Raw genomic sequence first — 12,751 nt, 5'->3', positions numbered from 1 at the left:
CCAGTAATACTACCCCGAGAACAGAAGGAAATCGGCAGCGTTTCACACATTGTAGCCATGTTGAGAATCCAACCTCAGCCTTCACTAGGACAAACAAATTCTTTAACCACCAGGCTACGGGTAACAGCTCAAACAGTTATACGAATGTGTACATGAAATGTTTATATGAACTAAGAGATCTGGTCAAATATCATACTTCATTCATGCCAAAAAGAACTCAAACAGTGCGCGACACTAACACTGGCCCGCTGGACCGAGTCTAGCATATTTTCTAAAGGATCAGTAAAATTAAATAAATGGTGGTCCAGTGTTATTTTGGGGACGCACAAACTAACCTAAGTTTGTATGACTTTTAAAATCAGAGATATATATCATGCCTAAACCATAAGCACCATTATCATTATGATTATGTCTAGCAGAGATCCAACAGGACCAGTGGGTCTTTTGGAGTGTTGGTCCTCTGTACCACTGACAAGTTTGGGTCAATGTCAAGGGTGTTAAACCCACAATTTATTGTCTTCAATTGATAATGAAATAGATTTCTTTAAGAAATGACTTTCACTTTGTGCAAGTTCATTGGAAAAGGAACCTTCATTGAATACAATGTCATCCCTCAGTCAATCACGGTTCATACTCCAATGAACTCAAAGTGAACGTCGATTCTTTTAACTTGTACAAACTGTAAGGGTGAAACGATACACCGATATTCCGATGCATCGCGATACTTGACCCACTGTACGATATACGATAAACGTGGGCCCACTTATCGACACGCCACGATACAGAGCGCAAATTTCAAGTACAGCCTTTCCTCACTATTGTGCCTTTCAATAAACCACTAATTTGGTTATAGCAAGCGGTAACACATGGCTCCCAAAAATGTACTTACATTTTTTATAAGCTCAGGTTTTACACTGACAGATGTTTTTTCCCCATCTCAAAAAACATTATCAGCTGATCATCGCAAGCACATAACACCGGAAATACCAATCAGCAAAAACGAAATGACGTACGCAATTCAATACCATCATTAAACTATCTTGTTATTAAAACGTGTTCATTGTATATCTGGACATGTGTTTGTAATATGTTTTATTAATTTTATTCAAAATTTTATTTAATATTGTTTTCATTAACATGTGATAAAGTTTGGTGAAATCGTGTGTGAAGAGATACAGCAACCACGGTCAGATTACCGCTTTTGACGCATTGAAACGAACTTTAGTTGCTAAAGAATGGATACATATATTAAAAATGACATACCTTGACTTGTTAAAGTCATATTTGTGGCAATTTGGCAAATATATTTCAACATAACATTTTCGCAATCGAAATACCTGTCGCTGGGAAGTCCCTATGGTGACTGGTCAAATTGTTCCATACGTAAAAATATCCCGCAACAGCAATCACCAGTACCAAAATGCTACGCTTGTGGTTTTTATAATTTTAAATACATATAGAGTAAAAGCTGCAACCAAAGTAACACGATATTAAAATATATTATTCCTGATAAAATAATAATTTCAGATACAATTTCTTCGACCATTGCATACAAATTCTTTGAAGTTGTATCACTGGTGAAGTACATTAATTATTTTCTGGTGTTTGAACTTTGAATTGTTTTGAAGGAAAGTTAGAGAAAGTTCCACTTTGAAGCTTAACAACTTCAGTAGTCTTGTTATTATAAAATAATCTTGACTGTTCCTAAATCATGAAAGGTTCAATCTTGACATGCTTTAAGTCTTGTTTTTGTATCACTGCGTATCGAGATACATATCGCATCGTGACCAGAATATCGAGATGCATATCGTATCGTGACATTCCTGTATCGTTGCAGCCCTAACCATGCTAACTAACTGTATCGCAGAAAAACATAGTTCCCCAAAACAAGATGACACAAGTGAATGTATTCTCAAATTGCTCTATAGTAACCATGGTAACAACTTTTGTATTCCAAAAATGTTACAACAAACAGTTTCTTCCCTGAGAGACATTTAGAGGTAAAACAAATAGACATTTACAACTAATATCATCTTCAGATGAGAAATTAACAACCATCTCAGTAGGTCAGTGACTGCCAATACATTGGAATTCCCTAAACATGTGAAAATGTACAGGACATCAAAATGGCTGACACAATCAATATGATCATGATGATGGGAGAGATTTCCAAAGTGGTGATTATCATGATAAGTGTCAGTCATCATTGATTAATTGGCTGACCATGAAGAGATGTTGAATAGATACTGAAGTAAATTAGACAGCTGTAAAATCCTGCCGTCATCGGTAGTCTATGCAGGGATAGATTGTGCGTGCTTCAATTTGCTCACTGGGATGGGCTGTAGAGGATATTGAATAACAGACATGCAGTTATTGGTTAATCACTGACTTTCTCCAGTGAATGCAAAAACGTGTTCATGTGTCTAAATGATCAGAAACAATGTTTCTGTATTTTTTCGCGCTAAAGATTTCCCAGGGGTTTCCCAAGGGATGCGGAGTAGTCCACAGTGATTACATCATTTCAAGGATAGTCTTGTGAAAACAGTACAAACGTAAAAAACAATTTCATGTGCTCAGTCTCTCATTACAAAAATACTAAAATGACTGCTGAGACATGTATGAACAGTCTAGGTTAGTTTCTTGTTTTTTCTGTACATTATCATCACAAATGTTGATTTCTTTGTTTTGTTTGTTGTTTAACACCACACTCAGCAATATTCCAGCTAATATGACGGCAGTCTGTAAACAATCAAATCTAGACCAGACAATCCAGTGATTAACATCATGAGCATCGGTCCATGCAATTGGGATACGATGACATGCATCAAACAAGTCAGCGAGCCTCAGACCACACGATCCCATTAGTCGCCTTGTATGAAAAGCATAAGGGCCTTTTACCAAGCATGGGTTGCTGAAGACCTATTCTTACCCGGATCTTCACGGGTCTTTCTTTGTAATAGTGGTAACATTCTACATCTACACTTTTCAACATTTACTATGCTTTGATCATGTTGATAAAGTGTGAGCGAGTGAGTATTGTTTTACACTGCTTTTAGCAATATTCAAGGAATATCACGGCGGAGGACACTAGAAATGGACTTCACACATGTGGTGAATCGAACCTGGGTCTTCAGCATGACGAGTGAATTCTTTAACCACTAGGCTACCCCACCAATAATAAATAGAAGATAGTGGAGGAATTAATTTTGACATCATGATACATACATATAATATTGATTGAATAATTTTTAGCTCATCATGCTAATAGTAACTAATGCACATCATAAATGAATATGACATCTATAGTACTCTTAACAAGGTGTAACAATTCTAATAAAATCCATAAAAATTTGCATTTTGTATGTATTTGCAAACTGCTGCTGATGTTGTGACAACAATGCTTTAAATTTTGTTGAAAATTCAATCAATTCATGTGGAATTCATTAGTATGATAAGTGGTAAATATGCTAAATCAGTAGAGTACTTCTGACCAGATGCATGTAGAGTTTTGTTTATAAAGACTTTGGACAAGGTGAATTTTATGGAGGCCACTTTTTTCAGTATTCCAGTGAGTGAGTGAGTATGGCTTTACATAGCTTACCGGTATAGCAATATTCGGGCAATATCACAGCGGGGACACCAGAAATGGGCTTCACACATTGTACCAAGCCCATTAACAGTATTCCAGTTATAGCACGGCGTGTCAGCTTAATGTGGGAGGAAAGTCCGAAGTGATGCAGGTCTCAGACGTTTACCACTTCAGTGAAAGCCACAAGCACAGGTATGGTGCTGACAAATCTAGAAACACAATCGGGATTCGAACCCACAATCATAGGTTTCTGGCGTGCCCAAGGGATGCAACTCTGCACAGCGAATTGCGACTGAAGCATCTAAGGTCTGGGGGTCCTGTTGGCAGCAGGGCAATTGTTTTATATTTGATACACTGATCAACATGATCAGGAGAATAGGGACTCGAAAATCTGTTCATCCTTGAAGGAATGATGTCTACATTCCAAAGTCTGGGATCATTTTCATCCTGGTCTACACGCTGTTATCGGAGTGACTTGTATCCAACAGAGCCACTGTCGCTGTGTATTTGTGTTATCACTATGTCACATCTAATACTTCATACACTGACCTAGCCATGGGGTCATGTCAGAGGATATCTTCTGACACACTCATACTATATTTACTAATGACTACTGTTGTTCCAAATAATCAATTTTATCAATGATTAGTTTCATTTCAAAGCCAAACAACCCAGCATGAAATGTGTGGTAGATGGGTATGTGTTGTGGTACTGGTCATTGCCATTTTTTCATGTTATTTCAGAAATATTCCATGTAAAGTTGACTGTATCAATAACTTTGGTTTTTGTTAAACTATGACCACATACATGTATTTCTGTCCGTGAAAAAATAAGTTTCAATAGATTTCTCCGGTGATCGGGAATGAAGACAGTGGAAATAGAAGTTCCACATCGACCATCGTCTAAACAGCATGTGCCATGTGATCATGCGCCCCATTTCAGGTATACAAATTACATTTTCTCTGGTGTCACACTCAATTTTTGTATTCATTACAATTAATAAGAAATGCTTTTATCAATTTGTTGTCTGCAAACTACAGTCAAGTATGAGTGCTTATCCTTAACACTATGTTATATGTTCTACAGATTTCATGATATATTCAGGGTTATGCATTCTTGGAAAAGCAGCTCAATCAGGTCTTTTCTAAAGTTGTATTTGAGCAAGATGATTATATGGTGCATATTGTAATATTTCCTCACAAGAGTCAGTTTTGTTCATCATTTTTGGATAAAAATTTCTCTCTTGCAAAAAAACGAGCAAAAGTAAAACAAGATGCGATCATGTGCACGCTGTAACAGGGAGTTGGCGGTACTTTGTCCTCCTCATTAACTGCTCACTAGCCAGTAGAGATACAGTAAACTATGGTTATAACGAACTCAAAGGGAGCACTAATTTTAGTTCGTTATAACCGTAGTTCGTTATAAGCATATATATCGTCCCGTCTCCATTATTCGACGTTCTCCATTTTTCGACGGCCGATGTTATCGCGTTATTTTCCGAGAACACGTGCGAGGTCAGAGGTCACAGGGAGTTGTAAAACAACAACCCGACCCCCACATCTCGCAAACAAAATTTTGCCGATAATGGAGATTCGTAAGGTAAGTTAAACAAAAAATACACACCACACAGCATATAAAGCCAAGATTACTTATTCCCAAAAAGTCTTCACTTTTAATGTCAGATTTCATCAAGTCAGTCGGTCAAAATCCCACCAAAGTCAATCGTCTGCTAGCACTTGTCAATGGCCTCAGTAAATACACACTTTCTAATGACGTCACGCTCAGGCCGCTAAAAAAAGTACGGAAGCTTGACTGGGCCATCCTTACTGAACTTAACAGTACGTTGTTGACTTCCTACATCAGTTAGATTTACTTTTACGCGACCAGTGTTCTTTGTAATTGAAAAGAGTCACATAGCAAGATATAGCAACAAAAAACAGTAAATATTGTGTACAATAAATGGGTTTAATTACTTGCAGCCACTTCCTTCAGCTCGAGGGTCATATAGGTCGTCTTATACACAGGAAGACTTACACAACTCATATGTGACAGTTTTGGAGGAGAATGTCCCTGTTCAGCAAGCTGCAGTACGGTGGGGGGTTCCTATTACTACCTTGAAAGATCGTGTGAGAGGCAGAATCCATATTGATGTCGTTAAATCTGGCAAAACCACTATGTTCACACAAGAGGAGGAGTCCCTGCTTGTTGATCACATTAAAGTCATGAGTGAGATTGGGTACGGCTATACCAGACATGAAACAATCAATTTGGCAACTGATTATGCTCACCATCTAGGACACAGGGACAGAATCACGCCTCTCAGTTTACGTTGGCTGTATAATTTTCTTTCACGTTGGCCTGATATTCGTGTGCAGAAGCCCAGGAAACTGGAATACGCCAGAGCTAGATGTGCTACTCGGCAGTCAGTTGATAGCTATTTTATCGAGCTAGACAAGATTATGAAAAAGCACAGTTTCCAAGACAGACCTCAAGACATCTTCAACATTGATGAGAAAGGTTTACAGACCGATATCACACCTCCTAAAATATAGTATCATCGTCGAAGTGTAAACCCCAGGCAATAACCACTGGAAAGTCCAAAACAGTAACTTTGATTGGTGCCGTGAGTGCGACTGGCAGTTCGATCCCACCATTCTTCATTTTTCCTGGCCAACGGATGAGAGAAGATTTGATGGCAGGAGCTATACCAGGTGCTGATGGAACTGTTTCAGAGACTGGATGGTCCAACACTGATATCTTCAATAGTTACATGAAGACTCACTTTGCGAAGTATGCTAAAAGTGACAGTGCTGATTCTCCTTTGCTTGTTCTGTATGATGGACACAGAAGCCATGTTTCACTGGGACTCATCCAGTGGGCGAAAGAGCACAACATAGTCCTATTTGTGTTGCCACCTCATACAAGCCACCTGCTGCAACCGCTCGACATTGGGTGCTATGGACCTGTCAAAGCTGGATGGACAGCTGCATGCCACAGACATCTGCGAGAGTCAGGAGGCAAAGCTATCACCAGATACGATGTTTGCAAGATTGCCTGCAAAGTTTTGGCCTGCACATTAACACCAAACAACATGTTGTCTTCATTCAGACGATCTGGCATCTTTCCATATAACAAAGACGTTGTGACAGATGAGGCAGTAGCACCAGCCATGACATTCAAGCAGCAGACACTCTGTGAAGTAGCAGGAGATTTGTCACAAGCCCGTGATTTCTTAGGGAAGAGAGGGGGTGAGGTTCTAGAGAATGTCCAGACAGCCAAAGTCAGAAAAAACATGAGTAAAATCGTTGGAGGGAAGCCCATTACTGAAGATGAGTTTACTTACAAACTTATTGAACATCAGGAAGCACAAAAGAAAATAAAGCCCACTTCAATCAACAGTCATCAAATAACAACTGAAAAGGAAAGCACAGCGCAAAGGAAAAGGAAATGGATCGAAAGGAAAGGGGAAAAGAAAGGCTAGAACACCTAGACAAGTGCCAGTGATAACTGAAGATTCACAATCCTCCGACAGTGACGACAGTGGAGATGGTGAAACGTGTTGTGTTTGTGACAAATTCACGCCGGATGAACTTAGGCAATGCACAAATGTAACTTTTGTGAATTGGGCTCAGTGCACGAGACCTACATGTGGACATTTGGTGCACTTGAAGTTCTGCACGCATGTACGATTTGTACGAAGACATGGCGAATTCTTTTGTCCCCACTGTCAGCCAACATCACATGAGGAATAAAGCCTAGATGGTGTTCAGACTGTATATACGTTGTTATTTGCAAAGTTTAGTTGATTTTGAAGGGCTACAAGTATTCATATGAAGACAAACACTCAGTGTCTGCATTCCCGATTTATGGTGAGTAAATATTTCCATACATTACTCGACAATACCAACTTTTCGTGCGTAACACGTTGTCAAAAAATGGTGATGTCACATGTGTGTACACAAATATAGGTCGGCCATTATCGATCGCTGCACCGGCGGAGAGAAACATCGAAAATATATATAAACAAATCAAAGGAAGCTGTTTTAAACACTTGATTAATGGATTATGAAAGGATACGTTTTGGTTTTGATTAGTCCGCAATCGATGACATTATTCTCTTACACCGTCGAAAAATGGAGAAACCAGGGTATACATCATACCTAGAGGAAATAGTCGGGACCAAAAAAGTAAGTTTGTTATATCCGTCAGTTCATTATAAGCATGTTCATTATAACCGTAGTTTACTGTAGTTAAAGGATCATATAATTAAAGACAGGCACTCACCTGGAATATGTGGAAAACTGGCAGCCCCAGCTAACATAATCATGATAATTCAAGTTGTTAAATTACCACTTTGTCAAATCAAATTTATCATGTATATAAGTCACTCAAAGTGGGGATGAATGTCCTTTCATATAAACATTGCAGTAATGTCTCAGTGATGCAAAGGACAAAAGCTACAACGATCAGACGAAACTGGGCCACAAATGGTGGGGTTTTGCCACTTATCACTGCTTATGTCTTACTCTTAGCTGCTTAGGGGTGGGCTATTTTGTATGGAGTTATTTTCAAAATGTGTGAAGGGTAAGGAGAGATGATTAATCGATCATTGATGCCTAAATCAATAATCGATCTTGATATAAGTTCTCAAAAATAATTCATACCGAGTGGGACAGTTTCTAGAAAGTTACAGTTAACAGGACATTGTCTGACAGTACAAACAAACCCCACCAGGTGACACAAAAACTTGGGTAGAATGATTACAGAGAGATACTAATTCCAACGAAACCATAAAACAAATCAGGTAAATAATGGATTGTGGGCTTTCTCTTTACCTTCAATTGGGACAAAGCCTGATATGTCAAACTCTTTTCATATATCTTCTATCGGAAAGTATCCCCTGCAAGTGTCGTCGGAGGCCTTCTGAAAGTTGCCATTTACAAGTCATGTGACTTACGTCTTACTCAACAAGGGGAGGTCACTCTAATATTTAGATGATAGCGGTTTCAAGTTGATACATGTGTTGTGCAAGTTCGAATCGTGCAAATGTCGCTGGCTTTGCGCAATGACTGGATTAACAATACTTATTTTGATTGTTTTATAACGTAAATATTTGTAATATGATTGTAAGAAATATATATTTGAATCATTGGGAATCTCACGGTATCAGGAAAATATTGTTTCTCTCTATAATGAACACCTTGAATTCGTTAGAAAGGACATATTATACCTTTCATCTGGTCATACACAAGGAGACACACACGTACAAATTCACCGTCCCATATACACGAGTTATCAGTAAGTAGATATCTGGCTTACTCATACACAAATAACCTAACCTGTGAAAAAAAAGAAAAGAAAATACCAACATAACAGCTGATCAGATAACGATTTCAAGACTACCAGTTACCATTGTGATTACACGTTTCTTTCACGTAAGACTCGTAGATTCACATATAATCACAACAGTCATTTCTCAACAAGTTTCACAACATTTAGAACTAATTTCCTCAGTAGCATTTATCCTAAAGTCTTTCAGTTGTCTTATAAACAATGGACCGCAATCGACACTTCTCTGTCAAAGAGACCCTGAAACAAATATATCCAAGACAGCCCATGCAAGTCTATAATATTTGGCAAATCTAGATTACTGTAGTATCTGACAATGAAGTAGGTCTCTGAGCTACTTTTTATTATATATTATGACTAATTTAACAAATGTTTTTTTTCTCTGAAAAATAGGTCATTTCAGGAACTAGATATTAGTCTACAATCGACACGTGTTGTGGGGAAATCGAATGATATGAACGACGACCCACATTTTCCCAGGAGCTATACACAGAGTCAACATATGAAAACGGAAGATCCATATCGTCATAAACAAACTTGTGATTCGTCGTTAAGTACACGTACACGAAGGAGTGAGTGAGTTGTGTTTAACGCCGCTTTTAACAGTATTCCAGTTATATCACGGCGTGTCAGCTTAATGTGGGAGGAAAGCCCTAAGTGATGCAGGTCTCAGGCGTTTACCACTTCAGTGAAACCCACGAGCACGGGAATGGTGCTGACAAATCTAGAAACATAATCGGGGCTAACCGGGATTCGAACCCACAATCATAGTTTTCTGGCGTGACCAAGGGACGCAACTCTGTACAGCGAATTGCTGCGCATTAGACGACTGGGCCACCCGTGCCCCCTGTTCACGAAGGAATTATCATAACCTCCCAGTATTCACATGTTCTTTGTAGCTTGCGATACTCCCCATGGAGTTGAGAATACGAGTGCATGTTGTCAGGCTCTGATTTGGTCGATTCCGTGTCATAGTACCCCGATGGTGTATAGCGCTGCTCGTGTTTTCAATTACAGTCCAGACTCGATTATTTACAGATGTAGCTGGAATATTGACTGTGCCGAGTGACAATAGTCACTCACCTAAATGTTGGTCAGCATGATGCTTGGTCACGACATGCTATGGGCACATGCTGTTACTATACGTGTATTCGAGGTGCAAGGCAGCACGTTCAATACCTAACATACCTCTAATACAACAGGGAAGTTTCTGGTACTTTTTGGGGTATGGGAGTAGCCTGGTCCAGACTCGATTATTAACAGACCGCCGTCATTTAGCTGGAATATTGTTGAGTGCGGCGTTAAACAACAAACAAACAAACAAACACAATAATGCGTTAAACATCACACATGCAAAATCATCATCAAAGTTGCAGTAATGTTTTGTAAAGTATTTATATCTATAATTGAAAGTAAAACTTCCCTAAAACTTAATTATAAACTGTTTCTATGCATGATTGAATCAATAAATGAACCTAAATAGCATTAACGATGACGTCACTCGGAGGCATCAGATCAGCCTGCCGCAGCCCAAGGGTTCAGAGGTCAACGGAAGCATGACTTAAACATGTAACATGTGCTAACATTGGTCAACGCTAGTTCAGTTTGATTGCACAGGTTTTGAAATCGAACGCCAGGTGCATAGGCGGACCCAGAGAGAGAGAGAGTGTGCGTGTGCGTGTGTGTTGGGGAGGGGGGGGGGGGGGAGGGGGGGGGGGGGTCCAGGGAGTCCGGATCCCCTAAGCCACCGAGGCTTCCACAAAAATGTAAGTTCGACAACTGATAGTCTAGATCACGTGCTCTGTGTACCCCTCTGACAAGTGTTAATAGGCACGGTTTGTCGCCAGAGGCGACTAACGGAATCGGATGGTCAGACTCGCTAACTTGGTTGATGCATGTCATCGTATCCCAATTGCGTGGATCGATGATCATGATGTCAATCACTTGTTTGTCTGGCCCAGGCTCTATTACATGTATTTACAGACCACCTTATATAGCTGGAATATTGCTGAGTGCGGCGTTAAACAACAAACAAACAAACCAACGGAAAGCTATGAACACACAATGTCTTTAAGAAAGTGGTCAAATGTAACATATGTTATATTTGAGATAACACTTTCTTAATAAAGTACAGATTCTAGTACGTTTTCTACCCGGATGGTACTCAACACACAACAAAAGTCCTAGAATCTGTACTTTACTAAGAGATGACATGTTAGTGCATCATTAAAGTTTGATATAACCGGATCCAGGGCCCCGTTCCACAAAAATCATACAGCTACGACTGTCGTAAGCCTATGCTAAGGAATGGGAGTTACGATCATCTAGCGCTACGATTGCTTTGTTGAACGGGGCCCTGGCAGGTAATCTGCAGTATGATCTGATTGAAGTCACCTTTCACTCAGCTCTACTGTTAAAGTCTCCTGCAAGAATATACACCGCATTCTGTCAACAGCATTTTTCACTGGGAGATCTGAACTATCTCTTTGTTCATCATGACTAACATGCAGTGATTTCTTTCGAAACTGAAAGAATGTCGTCAGTATTATGTTTCACACTGTACGCTTTTGTATCATATTTCCTCCATTCATTACTTCATGTGTTTGTCCTTTGTCCACAAACAGGCTGCAGTTCAATATTTTTGAACATTTTGTACGACACAATCAAGAAGACCTTACATATTTATTATGTCTCTACAGCGCGCTTAACATCGATTAGTAATATTCACCAAGCCAATTATCAAACACTTTGACAAGTTCATTAATCTCTCCCAATTAGGCAGTGATTGACATCATGACGTACAGGGCGACGATTGAATTATTTTATAATAGATGTATGCCAACTTACCTCAGGCGTCACGCTTTTACCAGTGAAGTATATATCCATTTCAAAATGCATTTCACGATGTACATGCTGCACTTGTGTCTTGTCTTGACGTATGGCTTGTGCGTGAACATGAAATTAATCTCTCTCCTTCTGTTGATCATTGCTGGTGATATTCATCCAAATCCCGGCCCAAAAGAATATAACACAACCAATCATATAAGCACAATACACTTGAATATCAGAGGTATCCAGCATGAACTGACTAAAGTCTACGATGATATCTGCGATTTCGATGTGTTATGCTTCTCTAAATCTCACCTGGACGTCAACATTCAGTCAGCCGACCTGCTCCTTGATCTCTTCCATGAACCCCACAGGAGGGACGGGGATTGTTTCGGAGGTGGTGTAATTGAATATTTTTCTGTAACCGGGGGTGTTCATGAATAACACAGGTCGTTAACTGTCGTGAGGATTTATTATCAGAACAGACAAACGCCCTGAAACATATTAAATGTAAAGATATATATAAACGTAAATATATATGTATGTTAATATACACAAACACAGACATATAAGAGCACATCACATAATATATGCATTCACATCGTCACACCGACGACATCACAGAAATAGATAGAACTCTTGCTTTCAACAAATACATTGAAGGATGTGTTATAACTTACAATAACTATATATACATTTGTATCCCTATACATGTGTAATAATATGATAAATACAATTAATTAATTTCATTAATACACAAGAAAATACAAGCATACCCTGTAGGTGAAACTGGGGCGGGAACTGCGTTCACCAACACAACTGACAGGACTTATGATGCCTGCATCTAAATACAAATACAAAGACAAATATACTTACTTAGGTAAAACGGGTTACCTCAGAAAACATGAATTATGTGTTACACATAACATACCAATGAATGCTTTACATTATACATAAATAACATCGTCATAAGCAAACACATAC

The 12,751-nt window shown here is 39.1% G+C and overlaps 1 protein-coding gene and 1 pseudogene across 1 annotated transcript in view; one reads left to right on the top strand and one right to left on the bottom strand.

Annotated features, from left to right (window-relative positions):
- LOC139449376 (neutral amino acid uniporter 4-like) overlaps positions 1-8,524 on the bottom strand; it is a 61,576-nt gene extending 53,052 nt beyond the window's left edge. The window contains exon 1 of the mRNA XM_071230733.1: positions 8,425-8,524. The gene's annotated coding sequence lies outside the window, so the exon portion shown is untranslated. The remainder of the gene's footprint in view (positions 1-8,424) is intronic.
- On the top strand, positions 5,692-7,070 carry LOC139450986 (uncharacterized; annotated as a pseudogene).
- Positions 8,525-12,751: the final 4,227 nt, after the last annotated feature.

Source organism: Haliotis cracherodii, unplaced genomic scaffold (genome assembly GCF_022045235.1).
Source record: "Haliotis cracherodii isolate W230 unplaced genomic scaffold, xgHalCrac1.p SCAF_8, whole genome shotgun sequence".
Classification (NCBI taxonomy): Eukaryota; Metazoa; Mollusca; class Gastropoda; order Lepetellida; family Haliotidae; genus Haliotis; species Haliotis cracherodii.
This window is presented reverse-complemented; position numbering and strand designations above follow the sequence as displayed.